Genomic DNA, 19978 nt, shown 5'->3' with positions numbered 1-19978 from the left:
GCTGCTTTGAGGACTCTGATCCACCTCGATTTCCACAGCCCAGAGAGCAGCCTGCTGGGCTTACTGTGTGCCTACAGACTCAATGGTGTGGACAACTGCTGCCTGGCCATGTGGGAGCTTCCCATTCACACTACATCCTCAATTCCTGAGAAGGGTCTTGCTGCAGTCTGATCTGGTTCCCTGAGCACACTTACGTTCCAGCTGCTCCCTAGCCCCATCCTGGGGCTCAACCTGGACAGTTTTCCATCTGCATGCTGCCTCAGTTCTGTGTTCTTTCCACGGTTTTTCTTGTCCTCTCCCTTTTGCTGACTCAGCTCTGTGCAGGTGAGAAGAGAAGGAAAGCATGGTGTCTGACTGAAGGAGCAGGATGAAAGGCAGAACCAGCAGCATTTCGCTTTTGCCCAAGGGATGGGGCTATGGGAAGGCTGACTAGATGGGTCAGGCTGGAACAGGGAATGGGTGAAGAACTTGCTGGCTGCAGAAGCTGCTGTATATTTGCCACCTTTGGAAAGTGCAGACCACCAGGGAGGTTCAAAGTCTTGCTGATCTGGAATTCCCTTAGCTGCTCAGAAATCGTGTTGAATGTAACTTGTGCTCTGCCTTGGTTCTTGGAGGTGGAGTTGTTGTTTCTCACTCTAGGATGGGACAGCTTTGGACCTAGAGTCTCTGTGATCCTGGCATTGTGACTTGTCCATCAGCCTGACATCTCTGAACTCTACTGAAAGCTGTGAGGTGCCACAGGATGTGGTAGCAATTCAAAGTCCAAGGAATCATCCATTAATCAAGCCTTGCTTGTGGTGTGGCTATAGTAATGAGGCCTTGAATTGCCATCCTGAAGGCATTTGTCAAAGTGACTCAAATCTGTGTTATTGTCTCTTATCTCTTCACTTATTTGGTATCCCATGTCCACCAGGCTGTGATTTAATGTCTCCTATAGCTACATGTGTTGTGCATGAGCTGTGCCCAAGAACAGCTATCAAGCTATCAAGATAATCTTGTATTCAGCTGAAATAGATCTACGTCAGCTTGAGCCAGGAACCACAAGGGACCTCCTGTGATTTCAGTGGGGTTTTAGCTTTCTCTTTCCCTCCCTCGTGTTGGCCCAAAGCAGGAGATCTTTGCTGGAGGAGGTGGCTTTTCTTGGGCTCCTCTAGGAGGTGATGCAGAAGCTCCCTAAGCCTCTCTGAAACACTTTTTTCACCTTACCTTCTTCAGAGCTCATGGCCAGAAACACTTCGCTTGTGGGGCACCTCCTTCCCTGCACATCCCAGGCTGTAGCTTCATTTTCAGAGCAACTTCTGCCTCTACTCTCTGCAGATACGGCTCTTGACTGCTTGGAGGTGGCTAAGCTAAGTTTGCTCCTGCAACAACCCGTGCTTCCCACTCTGGCCCTCCTACCAACAGCCCTGCTGAACCTCAGCATTTAGCCATGTTTGTATTTGCTGTCTGAGACACACACATAGTCATGATCCCACTGGAGATCTCTCCGATCTTTCTGCACTGCCTGACACTGTGCTTTCCTGAGCTCTTGTACTATGTGGAAACACAACTTTCTTCATTAACTTTCAGTGTATAATGGAGACTACTTTGTCCATGGGGTATGCTGCACGATCCCCACTTTATTTGGGAACAACTTTCCTATGCCATTTTTAGGGTGACCTGTGTCCACCAGTGGCTGTGCATCACAGCCCAGGGTCCCTGCTGCATGCCCAAAGATGCCCTCTCTATTTCCTCCCCAGCTTGCTCCAAACTCCTTGTTCCAAGCACTCAGCCAAGGCAGGTGATCCTGAGCCAGCACTGTTTGGGCTCCAGCAGGCAGAGCAGCGATGCCTGGCAGCTCTGCCCAGAGCAGGACTGAGGCACAGCCCAAGAGCTCTGTGCTCAAAACATCCTAAACTTCAGGGCACTGTATTGAGGATTTCTTTGCTGGAGATGGCTTTGCACACGAATGGTTTTCCAGTCCTTTTCCATAGCACTTGCAAATGAAACACTGTTTTTCTGCAGGGACGTGCTGCATGTGAATATAGTGAGCACCCAGGGGGATGCCTGTGCTCCGGGGAGCCTCCCCCAAGCTGAGGGCAGCAGGGTTCATACTCCCCTGGCTTGCCAGCCCCAGCTCTGCTGCCAGTGTGCTCGCTGCTGGGGCTGATTATTTCTCCTGCGCTGTACTGAAGGGAGCGGCTGGCAGCCGACTCCTTAGTGATAAGGAGAACCTAAAAATAAAGGCCGAGCCAGCGTGGTGTGGTCCCCAGGAAGCTGGGCAGGCTGGAAACGCTGAGCTGGGTGCTGCTATCCAGTGCTGAGCTCCACAGGTGTCTGCAGGGTCAGTTTCTTCACAGCAGCCTTGTGTGAAAGCTGAGGGGCTGATCTAAAGCTTGCCATGTGTTTTTCTGTCCAATGCTTGGTACCAAGGCAGTCACCTGTAACTGCGCAGGAATTGTAGTAGCTGCAGGATGCTGGGGAAAGGCTGGAGGTGGGATGCAGAGGAGGGATGCTGTGCTGCCTGCCTCTGTTCCATTGTTCAGATCTTAGGGCTGGGAGAGCACAGATGCTCAGCTCAGCTGTGTGTGGTGTGTTCAGCTCACAGCTCGTGCAGGAATGTCAGCTGAGCTCCTCTCTAGGTCAATGGGGAAGCAGCAGCCCAGCGGGAGAAAAACTGATGTAACCTGCAGAAGCTGCTCGTGCTAATCCTCCCTCATCGGGAACTGCGGGGAGCTGTGGTCCCACTCCTGCCTTGAACTTCAGGAGGGAGGGAAGCCAAATTTACAGCAGCTGCAGTGTGCATGGGCAGCAGAACTCCCATGTTCCCTCTAGAGGTTTGCAAGTATGATGACTCCAAGCTGCTAGTGATGATTTCTAGGATGAGAGATGTGAGTGCTACTGAACGGCACGAGGAGTGCAGCAAGCACGGTCCTTCCACCAGATACCCACATAGCGCCAGGCTTTTTGCAGTCTCTGAGTCTGCAGAGAGACATTTTGGTTCCCTCAGGAGCATCCTTCCCCTCCTAATTGGAAGGGCTCTCAGACACAGGGTTTGAGTTTTGGGTAGTCCTGTGTGGGCCAGGGCTTGGACTCAATGATCCCTGTGGGTCACTTCTAACTCAAGACATTCTATGGTTCTGTGATTTATCAGCCTCCTCCCAGCCTGGCTTTTCAGACACGACCTGCCCACAAGGATTTTACCACTCACCCTCACCACATATACTCCCTTCTCACTGCATGTTATTAGACAGTCCTGGGCTTTCAGAGCTTCCCTTATTCTTGGAAAGATACTGCATCATACAAATTAGTGGAAACACTTGGAACTGGCACAGTTTTCAAATCCTGCAGCTCATGCCAGTGCACATTTCTCAGCTTGATTTAAAGAGAGGGGTATTCTAAATAGTGCCCGTTTCTTCTCTGCTTTGAACAGCTAAAAGGCACTGATGCAAAGTTGCATAACCCAGCACTGCTTGTGTACATGCTTGAGAAGAAACAGCCATGGAAAAATCCTGTAACATTCCTCGGCTGGTCCGTCTCCTGGTATCAAAGTGTTTCCTGCTTTGCTTTCACCTTTGAATTTTAATCCGTCGGCTTTGTAGGAGTCCTGAGAGGAGTAGGCAAGGGCCCTGGGGAGTACAAGACCATTCTGGGGAGAGCTGAGAGCCAAGTCATGCTGTACCTGGGAGCAGGGGGGACCGCTGGCTTGGTGCCCCTGCCTGGTGGCCTCCTGCAGGTGCCCAGCTGTGCCCAGGCCCTGGTGAGCTGTCACAGCTGATGCTGCTGCTAACCGTGGTCCTATGAGCAAGATACACAGCTCTGGCTCCCCACAACTGAACAGCTAGTGGCTGCTCAGTTGGCTCTAGAATGGCAGCTCTAGAATGGCTCTTGAAGGATCCTCAGATCGGAGGAGTTCATCCCAGCCCTCACCTACTCATCCAGAAACCGCTCTTGCCTCTACAAACCCCCTAAGCCCACGTATAGGTGACTGAATCAGTCTGTAGCTAAAAGCATGTTGGTTTATTTCTTCATGTCCTCCTCTGTTGTGTGACTAATGACAAGGTTTTGCAAGGAAATAACAAAACACAGAGACAAAGAGCAGGTCTTCCTCCCTCCTGACCTGGGCTCACATGGAATCCAAACTGGCAGTTCTTTGAGCATCTGGTGCAGCGTCCTCTGCCATGGTGGGCACTTTGCTTACAGCAGGGTTCCCCAGACATCCCATTTTCTGAGAAGAGCTGGGCAGGGAAGGTTGAACATGGGAGAGCTGAGATTTCCCATCCCTGATATAATGACTTTCCTTTACAGTGCCTTTTTCTGATGGTATCTGAGAGGGGAAAAAAAAAAAGAAAAAAAAGCAGAAGGGATCTTCGCTTGATATGTATGAGTGGAGAATACTTAGTGACAGCTCTGTGTCACCCCTACGGCAGTGGTCAGCCACCAGCAGCAAATTCCTCCAATCTCCAGGGTAGTTCAGTGCTCAGCTCACAGCCAGCTCCCACCATGTTTGGCTGGCCAAGGGGACAGGGGACTTGTACCACCACTGTCCCCTGGCATAGTGGTTTGACCACTTTGGGTAAGTGACTAGTTTCTACCACTGAGCTGCCTCCTCTCTGTGAAGGGGCTCTGTCTCTTGCTCATGAGCCTTCATTGTGAAGGGAACCGTGGGCTCATCTAATGGTTTGCCCTGGACTTGGTTTTGATGTACCTCCTGCCATTGGGGAGCACAACCTGGTTAGGTTCACGTGTCACTCTTACTTCTGTCTGGTATGTGACTTCCGGAGGACTCAACTAAAGGAAGACCGCATGCTGTAGTGACACTGTGCCCAAAGCAGTAAGCATGCCATGCTGCCCTGCCCTGCCTATGGTCTTGTATGGACTCTGAATGGTGGCAAAGGGCAGGTTCAGGAAGCCCCAAGGACATGAGTTGTCATAAAGCTCTGGAATCCTGCTATTCTTCACCTCAATTGTCTGTTTAGGAAAAGGAGAAGGGGGGCTTTGATTGCTGTCCATAGGAGGGTAAGAGCTGTGTAGCCACAAGCTGCCCATAGCAACACTACAGGGACACTTTGGTGCCCTGGCCAATCTGATCTAGTAGTTGATCTAGCAGTTGGATCCTTGGGGTGCCTTCCAACCCAAGCCATTCTGTGATTCTGAGAACACTCCAGAGCCCACATGGTTGTGGATGGATGTCCCTGTCCAACCCTGCCCAGACAATAAAGTGCTCAAACAGAGAAGAAACACCTGCCTGCAAAGGTGGTTCTGAACCATGAGCCATGAGCCAATCAAGGAAGGAATTTGGCTTTACTTCAGTGTTCTGACATTTACGGCACAGCTCTGAAGCATATGCAAGGGTTGCCCTCCCATACAAGCAGTGCAGACATGTCCTGGTGACCTCTTACCCCTGAGCTCATCTGCTGTCTGACACTGGATGCGTGGGCAGCACAAGCATCTTTTGGCTCAAAACTCCACTGGTCCTCACTGACAGAGCGAGCATCAGCCCACAGCAACTCCCAGTTAAAACACCTGCCCGCATGTCAACGTGTGTAACAAAATCTGCAGGAGATCAGTAAACTCCGCATCACCACTAAATTAAGGAGGTGTGAGGAAGGTTCACTGATGCATCCTGGTCCATGCCCAGCTCTCCAGCTGCCTCTCATGAGTGTCAGTGAAATGATGCTAATGGCTTCCTCTGTCACTCCAACCAAGGCACTCTGCTTGCTTGGAGAGCAGAAGTGCCTCTTTATGACCCTGTACCTCCAGTGTGACATTTAGACTTTGCCAGTCCTCACCAAGGCACAGCACGTCAGCCCAATTGTATAGATTCACATATGACTCACTCTGCAATTTGATGCATTATGTCCAGATAAAAGATACTTTATCCCTATGATAAAAACGGACACAGATGATGTCAAAATAAAAGAATGTTTTCTCATCCGAATAAAAGTTGAAGCTGCTGTTCTCAGGGTTATTTTGCTTGAAAACCTCCAGAGAAAGCAGGACTTTGAGTTTTTACCATTTATAGTTTGTTTTAGAAAATTCAGCATATGGAGTTTGCTGTCAGACTTCCTCCTCTCATTTGGACAGGAGAGTCTCTGTGCTGGCTGCTTAATGCCACACAGTCACTGCTGGGGACAGGGCCCATGACTTGCTAGAGTCACCAGCCAAGGAACTGTGTGAGACATTCCTCTTCTCGGTTAGAGAGGGAGCAGCTCTGTGCTGGGTATCATGGACTGCTGCAAATCCCACAGGTTGTGGAAGGACTGGCACCTGGAGGACACGCAGTCATAGACCTCAAGGGTTCACCAGCTAGTGAAGGGCTGCACTCACCCATGCCACTGCCTGCAGCTTGGGCATTCCTGCTGCAGGATCACAGCCGTGTGTGAGGGTGGCTGGTCTAACAGGGAGCACCAGCCCTGGGGGATCTGCATCATCCTGGCTGCATTTCATTGAGCAGGAGTTTATTTTTAGCAAACAATGCCAATTAGAGAGGGATTGTTCAATGGCTGCATCTCAATGGGACAGGAACAGATGCTGGCACAGCTCTGAAAGACCCGATCTGTGGAGGGGTGCTCTTGGGACCAGCGAGGAGGCAGCTGAGATCCCTGTTGCTGCTCCAGCTTATGGTGCTCTGCTCACCCTGGGCAGCAGAGGCAGAGATCCAGGGCCTGCTAAGGGAGCTTGGATATGTGCCCTCGGGGGACTGAGGCCAGTGGCACAGAACCCTTCACTTGTTCACAGATCACCTATGTCCTGAGAATGTGCACTGTGCAAAAGCAGGCAGAATTCTCTCACCCAAGCAATTCTTCCGATAGTCTTTTTCCAAGAGAATCTTTCGAATGAGGATGCCTCAGGGTAAAAGGCCAACCTTGGGTAGATAAAACTTAATGCTTTTGGTATTTCTCTGGTTGTGGAGAACAGTTTGAAGCCAATAACCTGAATCAGTCAGCTTTGGACATTCTGTCTGAGTCCATGCCATAGAGAGAAGCTTGGAGAGAGCTGGGAGACAAAGGCTGCTGACTGATGATGTTGATGAGCTCTCAGATGAGATTAAGTTTGCTGGATGCACCAAAACCTTGAGCTCATACGGGCTGCAAACACGACTCCCTCCTTCAGGAAACAAGAATACCACCACTGCTGGCCAGAGGAATTTATATTCCCTGTGCCAGGCTGTATGCATGGTGGATGGAGAGCCCAGCTCTCAGTTAATTTACCAATGATACAACTTGTAAAAAGGTGAAGGGAGACCGCACGAGGGAAAGAAATTGAGTTGCAGAGATTCTGATCTGCCTCATTTTGGAAATGAAAGCGCTTGCTGGCAATGACAGGGCTGCACATGCTGAGCTGGAATCGCAACCCGGGGAAAAAGGGAATGAATTAAACAGAACAAGAACTGAGGGACTCTAAATGCTGTCTTCAACATTTCAGTAGAGGCCTCATAAATCTAGACAATTAAGAGATACAGCTAAGGAAGCCCAACACGATTATGTTGGGGCAGGAGGTTGGCTTTTTGGAAACAGCTCTCCGCAGCTCAAGCATGAGGCCATGCTGGAGCAATGTGACCTGTTTGACTCTTTAGTAGCTGGAAGAGAAAGACTGGATGAATGGTATGGAATGGAAACATCGGGTTTGTTAACTCTCAAAACACAGGGCAGGGTGAACTCTCCTTTCCTTCAGCCTCTTCCCTTTTTTCATCCTTTTCTGAACCCTAAGTATGCAGTCTTGGAGGCACCTCTGGGCAACACGAGAGAGGAGATTCAGTCGAGCTCCTCTGGGCAGATGATCTTGTGCAGCTGGTGCCAGGTGATCTCCCACCAGCTCTGCTGAGAGCATCTCCTACATAACCGCCCTTCTGCCTTTACTGTGTTCTCCATGAGCGCATCCTGCTGCACGTGGGATGTTAGCAGCTGTGCTGGCTGCAGCACCCATGGGCGCAGAGCTGCTGGCATTACCTGACACTACAGCAGTGTGTCACAGTGTGGGTGCGGGGCTTCCCTGCTCTGTCCTCGGTTGTGCTTGAACAGGGGCTATGAGCAGATGTCCCTTCCAACAGTAGCATGCTGTGATCCCACGGGTGGAGTGGTTTGTGCTCCCAGCCCCGCAGATCCTCCAGCAGACAGACAGCACTGCCCATAGTGTCCCTTGTGAGAGGGGAGTTTGGGTGCACTCACCCACTGTTAGGTCTTTTGCTGCTCAGCGGCATCACTGTTCTCAAAATGTGGGAAGGGGAGGTGAAGTCAGGGAGGGAGGCATGGAACTTGAGCACCAAGCCTTGGTCTGGGGGACTGCAGTGGGGTGTGCAGCCGCTGGACAGCCACCACCAAACCAAGGGACCTGCAGGACACCTGGCAGCCCTGCAGCATTTGCGAGGGGCAAGGCAGGAGAGAAGTGGGAGAAGAGACAGCTCTCTGGATAGCTGGCACTGGGAGACAACCTGTGGAGACCCCTGGGTGGAGCTGGGGGCTGGGAATGGGACTGTCTCTTGGCATCTCCTGCATCCTTGCAGCAGTGGGGGAGCTCAGATTCAGGATGCCTTCTGTGCTCCTGGCTGCCCAGAGCTTTCTGGGGCCCATTGACAGCCTGGGTATCCGGGTGGAGGGAATGAAGCAAGAATTCATGGGGTGCTTGGGAGGAGGAGTGCATTTCCTTGTTCTCCTTATGGAAGCAGTGAAGGAGCCAGGCGTGGCAGGGGTCATCTAGAAAACAGGGCTGGGGGCAGACGGGTGGAGGTGGCACTGGGCATGGCAGCAGGCACGACCTGCTGGGAAGGACAGGCTGTGTGTTCGCACGTGCCTTGCTCACACCCCTGCTCAAAGAGCAAATCCAGAGGTATTTTATCCTCAGTACATTTGTTTAAGGAAGTTTAAAAGCAAATTTGGCCCCTGGCTTTGTATCCTCGCTCCTATAAATTCAAACACCTTGGACAGAGCATGTCTGTGCAGTCTTACATGTGACATTTAGCTAAAACCACTTACAAACAACTTGCATTACAAGTTTATTCATTCCCTGCAGAATGTTGGCTCCGCTGAGCGTCTCGCGAGCCATCTGCTGCGGGCGAGCTGCTTATCTTTGCTATCGGAGCCCTCTTCTAAATATTATGACCAAACAGAATTCCAAGAACAACATCCATCCCGCTGCACTGCAAATGCGCAAAGCTGATAAACTGTTTATATATTATCAGCTAAATAAGTTGGGTTTATCTGGAAGAGTTTGCAAAAAAAAGCCTCTTGGAGCCCTCAGAGGGAGTGATTTTGCCAGAGATGTGGGGCGGGATGGGATGGGCAGATTGCTGGGCACACCCCGTGTGTCACCTTCAGCTCTGCAATGCTGTCGAGCCACAGGGATGGGAGGTCACCAGCTGCTGCTCACGAGTGGGACCAGGACCCTGATAAGCTGTGGTGCAGATGGGACTGGGTATCAGCTGCATCTGGCACCTGGGAGCTGGCTGGACCCCTCGTCCCACGTCTGGCACTGCAGATAAGCTCTAAGACTTTCTGCTCCTATGGATGTCAGTGCCCACCTGCCTCTCCTTCCTTCTCTCCTGCCCCAAACCCAACTTGCTGCAGCACCAGGTGTACTTTGGTGCGTTGTTGAACATCCATCCATGCAGACTTGGTGTCTGGCCTGGCAAATCCAGGGGCTGTGTGACCTCCATGCCTGGGACAGTGGTGGGAGCCGGCAGACCCTGGCGCCTGGGACAGCGCCCAGAGACATTAACCCCAGTGCCCCAATTATAAATTATCTAAATACTTGTGAAATCCACCCAAAGTGTCTCTGCCCTTCCCAGTGTCCAACAGCCCAAATTCGGTATCAGAATGTGTTTATTATTGCGCATTTGGCTTTTTTGTATGGCTGAAGTCTTGCCTTTTGGTGTCAACAAGCTTTGGGACAAAGCCATGGGCAAAGCGTAGGTCAGCACAGCGGACCCTGACCATCCCAGCAGATGGAGAGCATTTATTCTCCCCAGGGGACTCCAGCTTGAGGGACACTTTGTCTGCTGGCCAACAAGCAGATCTCACAGCTCCAGCGGGTTTCTGCTGGCTCTGGCCATCCTCCCCAGGAACACTTCAGCACAGCCTGGATAGGAAAGTACAGAAGGCCGTGTGGCACTGAGTGGCAGCTGGTGGCAGCTTTTGCGGTTGCTCTGCGTGACAGAGAGCAGAAGGAATGGAAGGAGAACCCATTGTGATGAACATCAGCAGGACTACCCAGGGCTGGCCAGGTTTTAGGACCTTGCCACCTTATGCAGGGAAGGGGACAGAGAGCCTGACTGCACCTGAGATGGGGAGCTGCAGGGCTCAATAACTGTGGAGCAGAGTCATCTCAGTCTGGTGGGAAGAAAAGAAGGAGCCGGGAGCAGATGGGGCACACTTTGAGGTGGGCTTTCTGCAGAGAAAGCAGTGATGTCTCTGTGGGGACTGGGCAGTAAGGAGCAGCTGTGCTCTCTGCACAGAAATGTTGCAGAGAGAATGCAGTATGCCAGCCTGAACCCATGCTTCCCAAGTTGTTTTTGTCCAAGGAGCAACTCATTGCACCGAGAGCTGGCAACTGCAAGATTGTAGTGTGAGAGATCCTGACTTCTGACTTCTAGCAGCTGGTATAACACTTGTAGTTTCTGTGGCAAATCTCATCATCCGTGAGGTCCTGTGCCCAGGATGGAGAATGATGGGGAGGACCAGCTTCCCTGAGGGGCCCACCAGCCCACATCTCTCCACTGCTCAGCTCTGTCCTTGACTCTGTCCAAAGCAAATACATCACTGTACCTTCTTAAAACATTGAAAACTGAGAAAGAGAACTGCTATAGTCATAGGAACTCTATCTGGAAGTGAACCCAGGATTCATATGTTCTTTTTCATTCTTCCTTTCCTACCGGTCCACGCTTTTCATGCTTGAAAGAAAATCTGAAGAAGGTGGAGATGGCCAATGTTTTTGTCCTGGTACCAGCTGTCAAAGGTGCTGTCCCTGTGACAAGAAGGAGAGGGGACTTACCAGGGGAAAAACTAGCAGGGACAATTGAGAAAAGATGCATAGATGCAAAGTGTGATGCACATGGGGAAAAACAGCACTCTCACGGGAAGCAGTTTTCTGAGCATTGCTCTTGGCCCTTCAGAAGGAGGGACATGGCAAAGGTGGTAAGGCACTGGCACAGGCTGCTCAGAGAAGTGCGGGTGTCCTGTCACGGGAAGTGTTCAAAGCCAGGCTGGGCAGAGCCCTGAGCAACCTGATGTAGTGACAGATGTGACTACAGATGTCACCCAGGGCAGTTGGGCTGGGTGATCTTTTGGGGTCCCTTCCATCCAAAACCATTTTGTGATCCTATGATTCTATGCCTAGGACTTTTCGCCAGCTCTCTTCCTCCTGGTGACATTTGGGGGTCACTGCAAGGACAGCATGTGCCATTATGTGGCTTCACAATCTTGCAGTTATGGTCGTTCCATGTGGTGTCCTTTGGATCTTCACTGGGGGCAACAAGTATCTACTGCTGTAACGGGCTCTCACCCTGCTGTGCCCACGCTGGTCCCAGACTGCTCTTTTCCTGTCTTCCTGTCATTCCTATGCCCAGGAAACTGGAGTAAAGAAGTTTTCTAGACCTTCAGCTTAAAAAGACATTCCTTGTCCTGGAAGTTCAGGCTGGCTCTGAGCCCCATCATTCTGCATATCTCATATACATGAAGCAACTCCTTTGCATGAAGATATGGAGTTTATTAGGAGACACTGGAGCTTAGGAGCTGTCAAAAGTGGAAGTCAACTTTCTCTCTGACACGCAAAGTGCCTTTTATAGGATGGAATGGGCACAGGTCCCCAGCTGAGTACCTCCCCCTCAGCTCATCCCATCCCAGGCACCACTGCACTCCCCAGCCTGAGACTTGGACTTGCTCTGCTTTGAGATGGGTCCCCATCCCTTGCCGTGAGAGATAACACCACAATCCAAGGAATCTCTTGAGCTGAACTCATTTAAACACACCCACACAGAAAGATGGCGTTCCACCACGCTCCTCTTCTCCCCCAAATGCTCATTAACCCTTCTGCTCTTTGCTGGAAGCTCCCAGAAGCCACAGGACCTGTCAAACCTTGCAGACTGTGAAGACCCGTTGTGCAGTGCAGGTCACTGTGAGATGAGGGCTGCTGGAGCAGCGGCTCTGTTTTTGGGGCTCTGTGAGCCTAGGCTGCTGGGACCCAGAGCTTTCCCATTTCCTCTACTATCTGATGCTCAAGGGAGCAGATTGATCCCTTCCCATGCTTGGAGCCATATTTCTGGCATCTTTTTTTTTTTCAGCCCGTCTGTCACTCTTACCATAAAAAAACAAAAAATAGTTGCCATAAGGTGGCTTCTTTCCACCATGCATCTTTAAGTTCTGGCTTTGGTGTCATTTCCCCAGGCTCCTGTGTCACCTCAGTTCCACAGCATCCTTATGCAATGCTGAAATCTGTCTCTCTTGTCTTCCTGCTCTGGGCCTTGCTGCTCTGGCACATATAGGTTAGCAAGTGATTTTTAGGAATTTTGCAGCCATTAAAACACCTTTCCTGGCCTTGGACTTCTCACAGGACAGCTGCATACAGGCCTTCCAGGGGAAGCTGGGTGTGCTCTGGTTCTCCGGAGGCACCAACCACATCCTTCAGTGGTGAATCCTTTTTAGGGACAGCCCAGGGATGCAGCCCTTGTTGCCTTCTACCAAGCTTCAGGGGGCAGTCCTGCCTGCCAAGGCTGCCTGGCTTTCCCCAGTGGGCTGAATGCTGTCTCCTACCTGCCTACTTCCTGGGATGGTTTCTGTGGTTGCCAAATCCTTCTGCCAGAATTACAACCATATTTCTGGTGCATGACCGCTGCTGGGAGGCTCAGCCCACCAAGCACGGCTCGTGGGTGGTGGGAGACTGCAGCAGAGCAGAAGACGCGTCACTGGGAATCTCACTCATTTGCAGCTCATTCCAGTAGCACAGCTGTCTCCTTTAAACAAAGCTTACTCAATGTTACTTAATGTTTCGGCCATGCCTCTGCAGTTTGTGTGACCTTTACCCACCAATCCACTTTGGTTTGAGTTTGCAAGCAGGCAGCCAAATCCATGAGGGCTGGGCACAGCAGTGCTTTGGTGCAGGACTGGACTGTTGTGACTGTTCCAACTCTCTCAGTGCCTTTTCTTAGAATCATGGAGTCATAGAATCACAGAATGGCCGGGGTTGAAAAGGACCACAACGATCATCTAATTTCAAACCGTGCTGTGTGCAGGGTCGCCAGTCACCAGACCAGGCTGCCCAGAGCCACATCCAGCCTGGCCTTGAATGCCTCCAGGGAAAAATCTTGCTGTGCAGCTCTCTGCAGATGTTTCTGGGGTTGTGTCCTGTGGCAGTGGTGGGAGTGAGGCACAGGGCGGCAGCCAGCAGATTTACGACCCCAGTGTCTAGACCATCTCTGGGATGACAGGTACATACTGGCGAAAGGTATGCGGCACATCTCCAGTTGTCTGGCCCTTCATCTTGCTGCCAAGTGGGGGGAGTTTGCCAAAAAGCTCACTGCAGCACTGCCTGGGGCCTCCAAAAGCTGTAGGTGATGGGGGGTGATGGCACTGGGACACGGCCCCAGAGCTGCACACAGCAGATGCATGCCCCCTCCATGCCATGTGCACCAGCTCCCTCTGTGCCATGAAAACAGGTGGGACCAGGAGCGTCCCTGTATGAGGACGCCTTTAGCAGCTGGTGGCTGATGGCCCTGTGGAGCAGCCAGAGGGACGCTGGCTCTGCACGGCCCCATCCTGCTCGCAGTGGGTGCAAACCCAGGGTTTCCCCTGCCCCTTGGGCTCACTGTGGGTATGGGAACACCCAGATGGGTGTCTGTGGTGTGGTTTTAACGCTGGCATCCTTGTGCTGTGGGTGTGCCAGGGATTTTGCGCTGACCGCCGAGCGGAGCGGTCCAGCCGCGTGTGTCAGCGTGCGGATGTGCAGCATGCACGTGCCGTGGTAAACACACAGATGTGAGCACGAGGCAAAACACAAACGTATACAATAATTTTCCACAATTAAGACATGTTTTGGAGCAGAAAATTTCCATTTTAGGCGTAAGAACATCAATTTTATAAATAAAAGATTTAAATAAACATTAGCATGGATACATCAACACACACACACACGTACACGCTCACACACGCACTTAAAATAGGCTTCCACACTGTAATTTTAAATAGTACAAAACAAATGAATTCTCCAAATATTGTTTAAACTGGCACAGGGGGTTATGATGTCATCCCTGTAGTAATCATAAACTTGTTTTCCTGTAATAAATATGATCATTTTTCCCATTAACAGCTTATTAGGACTTTTGGTCTACGCGAGACCAATACCAAGCTGTGGCTGGTTTTGATTGCTGAAGACTGCATTAGGTCCCCATCCTCTCTGCTGGCTCACTGAGGCTGCTGTCAATAGACACTCTTTTATTTTTCCCATCTTTATCCTCAGGGGAAATAACGAGTGGCGCCTCGCTCTCAAGCAGGATCTCTGTTTCTGTGATGGAATCCTGCTCATGGGCTGTGCTGCCAGCCCCAGAGCTACCTTCATGGGAGCAGGATGGGGCTGGTGCTAGGAGGGTCTGTGAGGGGCGTGGGGGGACACAGGCAGTGCCCTGCTGGGCCGGGGCTCACCAGAGTCATCAAGACATCCAGGCTGTCACTTGCACTGGGTCAGCGTTGTCACTGCTGGGGATGAGACACGCTGCGGGCAGCCATTGTCCTGGGCAGCACAGGGCCTGGTCCTGATGCTTGGGCAGCTCCACACGGCATGGTTTTGCTGCAGGGCAGGTGACAGTCCTTGCCCTGGTGACAGCAGGGTGCTCCCGGGCTTGCAGCCATGTTCACTGCAGAGTGTCACAGCTGGGTGCTCCGGGGTGTCCTGCCTGGGGCAGCATCTGTGCCCTGCAATGTCCAGGGGTCACTCAGGACGCTGCCCATGCGGCTGGGGATGCTGAGCATTTCCAGGGACGGACTGCGCACAGAACAGTTCCTGGGATGTCTGAGCATCCTCCCACTGCTGCATGCCCAGTGTTCTCTTTGGATGTGCAGCCCTGTAGGAAGTGCTGCTGCAGGAGCATGCCAGCTCTGCTCCTCGAGCTGTGTTCATTCACACTTATCGGCACCAGGGCAGTGTCTCTGAATTACTTAGAATAATATTTGGAACAATTCTTACGTATATTAGAGCAGTAAGCCTTTAAGTCTTCACAAGGGCCTTAATTCCAAGGACGCTGATGTGCTCCCGTGCCAAGGATTCTGCAAGGCAGTGACATGCAGGCGGCCAGGCTCGTTCTGCACCCTGTCCTGCTGCCTCCAAAATGGTTAACAAATGTTTGCTGCTGGGAATCTGTTTCTGCTTAGCTGGGAAGCGGTGGGGTTCTGAACCCTGCTTTGTAGCACCCCGCTGGCAGCTTTTGTCATTCTCAGGCTTGGCATATTATTGGAGCTATTAACTGATGTTGTGTTGCCTCATTGTATTTAGATTTTAAACATATTTGTAAGGCTTAAAAAAAAAATAAAATTGTTCTTCTTATTAAAGCAATGTATCAAATACCTTCTAGTAAATAGTCTGTCCCAGAAGTGCTGTGCTCACCCACAGCAGGCTGGGGAGCAATAAACCACTGAAAGAAAAGAGAAAAAAAATAAATAGCAAGGGTGTTAGAAGGAAGAGAAGTGGGAAAGCGTGGGGCAGCTGAGCTGACTGCATGCTCTGTTTGCTGCACAGCTCTGGCAGCCCGGTGATGGGCAGTGGGTTGCGCTGTGTGCTGCTATTTGCACAGCACGAGGGGCAGCCGAGGGCATTGCCATGCAGAGTTGGGCAGCCAGAGACACGGGAAGGAGCTCCGTGCTCTCCTTGAGCGCTGCTGGGGAGTGTGGGAGCAGCATGTGGAAAAAATGGGCTCTGCTGCCTTTGTTGCAGAGTGCTGGAGTGGCTGTGTGCTCGGGAGGCACGGCACCCGGGGCTGCAGCGACGCTGGCACAGAGCCACCTGCCTGTCACCTGCCCTCTGTGCGTGAAGATGAAGTTTGTGTGGGGAACTCATCTCAACCAGGAGACCCTAGCAATACCTTTCCCCTTCCGCCTTGTCTTGCCTGGCAAACAGTTCTGTATGTTGTTTCCAAGGCTGCCATTTGGCTTTACATCTGCTGGCAAGTCTATTCATCTGCTGCACCCGTCTGTTCAGAGCAGATCCCGAGGGCAGGGCTCGCTCTCCCATCGTGCTGGGGTGGTGGGCAGGTGCCAGCAGGAGAGCCACGGGTTCCCTGCGGTGTGTCCCAAACGCTCTCTGGGGCCCGAGCTGTGTCACAGCAGGAGCAGCACGGCTCCGTCTGCTCTGCCAGCATCCCTGGGCTGCAGTGCTCTGCAGGCGTGGATGAGCTCTCCCCCAGCGACCAGCCCCCCCAGCTCTTCAGCTGCAGAGCTAATTACACACAACTTGACTAACGGTGCTACCCTGGGCCAAGGATATATTAGGTCAATCTTCTAGAAGCTGGGAAAGGACCAAAAAGCAAGTAAAACCAAAACAACAACAACACAACAAATAGCCAAGGAGAAAGGAGAATGGCTGTGATACTCTTGTGATGTCTGTACACGAGTATTTTTGCACTGAAGGAATGCAAATGCATTTTTGCTGTGTTACAGCACGGTTTCAGACAGAGAAGCAGTGATGCTCTGTAAACAGACCATGTTAAAACACATAGTTCTATCTAGATCTTTCTGCAGCATTTTCTCTAAATAGTTATTTTGCAATAGGCATTTTATTTGCTCTGCGGAGGCCCTAAATAGTATATGTCCGACTTGAGGAGCATGCATGCTCTGGAATTTGTTTTAGGGGCTCTTTATTTAGCAGGCGTGCAGCAGGCGAGGTCTCCGGCGCTCAGGCACAGCTCCGGGCTGAGCAGCAGCTCCGGCTCCCTGCGCTTAGCTCCCCGTGTTGTCCATCCACCAAAGGTTATGTGGGTAGATTTTCCCTCCCCCGGTGACTGGTAAATGGAGGCAGAAGATGGAAAAACACAGCAGAAGTGTGTGATTGGTGGCTCCAAACCGTTTTTATTTCTTTTAGAGTTTTTTTGGGTACATTAGAAACGTACCCAAAGACAAATTCTATACATGTCCAGAGAAGGTACTGAAGAGAATTTTCCTCTCGGTTATGTCAGAAGAAATTGAGCTTCTCTGCTATCTGATTTGCACCTGAATCAACACAGTTTGGTTCCCGGAGCACCCCTCGAAGTGCTGGACTGATCAACTGTGACATTCCAGAGATGGCAGAGGCAGAGGTGGATGCAGTACAGTTGGAAAAGCTCTGCTATCTCCCTGCAAGCTATCAGCACTGAAGCGACAAGACCAGAGCGTGGCCATAAGAAGGGAAAGCATCTCCATGTTCTGAGAATTAGAGGCCTGTGTGCTTCTCAGCGCTGGCTGCGTGTTCCTTTGGAGGAGGGACTGGACCTTGACAGCACCATCTGTCACTTGGCTGGAAGTGGGTTGGAGCCAGGAGTCCCGGTGTTAGTGCTGATGTTTCCAGTAAGCCAGAGGACACACAGAGGTTTGGATATCCCCCAGTCCCTTCTGCCTTCCCTGGGACACAGGAAAGGTGGCCCTGTGTAGAGCATGGTTGGGTTGTTTCATCACAAATATCAGCAGGAATTTCTCTTATCTCCCCAGTATCACTTTTCGAGGTAAGGGATATAAGTAGAGAGCTACCTTCTTTGAGATCAGACTTCTTTTTTCTAGTTGGTTACTCTCTGATTCTTCTCCCTCCAAATCTCCCTGTGACACCATCAATAATTCCTTTACGGTTTGTACAAAGAACATTGGAAACAAACAATAAAATATTTTGCCTTTGCGAAAAGAGGAGGGGGAAGGAAAAGTTAAATGCAGTTTTCTATGCTGGCCTTATTTATAATTCCAAGTTTTATCCCTTGTGTAAAACAACTCGTACACCCAAGCAACAAGATGCAAATCCAGCACTTTGGGACGGGCGAAGCTGTTTGGGTTTGGAGATCACGCTATGTGACTGAATGCACAGGGAGAGCTTGCCATTGTGGTTACCAGCTCCAAAAGGGAATGGTATGAATAGCCAAACTTTTCATAGGCGTTGTAAATTGTGTTTCCACAAACCAACTTCCAGGAATAACAGCATGCTTTTCTAAACGATGTTTGTTTGCTCTCTGCACCCCTTCCAGCCCTCCCCCCTTCTCTGTTCTGCTTTTTATTCTTTTTCTTCATTGGAGTGATGAAAACTTAGGGAATATTTTGGTGACTTTCACAGACATTTGTGATTTTCCTCCTGAACTGCCAAAGTAAAAGCTGGCCCAGACCACTAAAGCTCTTCCACTGGGATTTGAGGATGGTAAATCAGGAAGAAGCAATACTATAGTGAAATCTTGGTTAGAAATTACAATGCCATTTCCCCCCTTGCAATGAATGGAAAGACAGAAATAACTTCGGGAAAGACTTTCCTGCCTCCGCAAAGCCGGTTAGAATTTGTAGCAAACCCGAAGCCTTTCTCCTCTTCCCTGCATGCACACGCTCCACATTTTGCTCATTAGCGAGTCCTGGACACGAGTCCGTGGTGCTTTATCTGATACAAGAAGTGGAGCAGCTGCTGGACGCGAGTTATTACGGCCCACCTAAGTCGTGTGAAAACTGGGTCTCTGCTGGAGCAGGGCAGGACTGCGCAGATTCCTTTCCTGAATCATTCTTGGAGATGTTTCTATATGGGCCACACTCGCAATGAAACTGCTTTCAGACCTGGCTCCAAGCGGCCGTTAGCTGGAGATTATTGTTAGCAATGGCTCAGTTCTGCAGTGTGATGCTGTGTCAGCACAAAGAAAGGGTCCTTCCGAGGCGCTCCTGCACCTTCCTCCAACACTAGGCAGGTGGAGATGGGTGTCCTGGTGGTGTGCATCATTACCACGGCTTGCGTGGGAACGAATGGTGGTTTTCTGGCTTGTTGTTCATTGAAAGCATAAGAGATGCTCCCAAGCAGTACTAAACCTCATTGATTGGCATGGTGTGAGGGTTTGGAGACGTATCGGTCTGTGGTAGAAGTGCTGGAAACTGCTGCTTCTCCTGACACTCAGTCGATGACGGGAACGTAGACGCTGGGTTGTGGGCTTGGCTAGGAGCCGGGAGACGGTCGTAATGTTGAAAGGAGGAAAGTTGGTTTGAGAGAAGTAGTTGATGGGATCCTTCAAAGACACATTGAGATCTTTTTATATTTTTTAATTAGAAATAGTGGCCTTGCTATAAAAACAAGGAGCATGCTGGAGAACTCTGTGCTGAATACAAGGCTCAAAAGTGCAGTTGAAGCACACAGGGAATGTCACCTCTCAAGAGAGAGGAAAGCGGGGTGTCACCCAGATGGGGCTGCAGGGCTTGGCCCCATTGGACAAACCAGAGCAAAGGTCATGTGGGGCTGCAACCAGAATATAAATAAAAAAAGGTGGTGAACTGTGGTGGAGAGAAAGCTGTTGGTCCAGCAAGACTTTGCCAGATTCTCCCTTGGACCATTTTCCGTGATTATTCCAATTTTAGGGCCTTTATATATAGGAGATAAGAGGCAGAACAGTCTTGTTCTGATGGCAGAAGACCCCTGTGGAGACTGGAAGGTGACTGGGAGGCATGGGGGAGAGCTCAGGAAGAAGCAATAGTTGTTTTCCCAAAACTTCTTCCACGCAAGCTTGGATATGCCGGTTTTAAACTGAAATAAGCTTTGACTTTGAAATGAGTAGTTGATTAAAATAATCAATTTTAGGGCTTTCCTTTGATTTGTTGAGTGGAGGCCAGGGGTGGTTCTGAGCCATTCTTTGAAACTAGGAAAGGAAGCAACTTATTGTTAGAGAAAAGGGGATCCTCTCCCACTCTCATGAAGCTCCAGGAGATAGGATTGGAAATAAAATCACCTGGCACCAACGTGGGCACTCAGAACTTTCCTGTGAGGTGCTAAGCCCATGGCACTGTCCTTCCCAGAGATGGAATGGCAGAGCCCAGCAGGGGAG

General features: G+C 50.8%; 1 protein-coding gene across 4 annotated transcripts in view; it reads left to right on the top strand.

Moving 5' to 3' along the window:
• The window catches only part of MYOCD (myocardin), a 221651-nt gene that overhangs the window by 24003 nt on the left and 177670 nt on the right, over positions 1-19978 (top strand). Inside the window, exon 1 of one of the 4 annotated variants that reach the window (XM_052688155.1) lies at positions 17638-17653. The exons of the other annotated variants lie outside the window; for them this stretch is intronic. The gene's annotated coding sequence lies outside the window, so the exon portion shown is untranslated. Of the gene's footprint in view, positions 1-17637; positions 17654-19978 lie in introns of those variants that run through there. 4 annotated transcript variants of the gene reach the window in all.

This window comes from Tympanuchus pallidicinctus, unplaced genomic scaffold (assembly GCF_026119805.1).
Source record: "Tympanuchus pallidicinctus isolate F22 unplaced genomic scaffold, pur_lepc_1.0 scaffold23, whole genome shotgun sequence".
In the NCBI taxonomy this organism is placed as follows: Eukaryota; Metazoa; Chordata; class Aves; order Galliformes; family Phasianidae; genus Tympanuchus; species Tympanuchus pallidicinctus.
The sequence above is the reverse complement of the archived record's forward strand: the minus strand, read 5'-3'. Positions and strand labels throughout refer to the sequence as shown.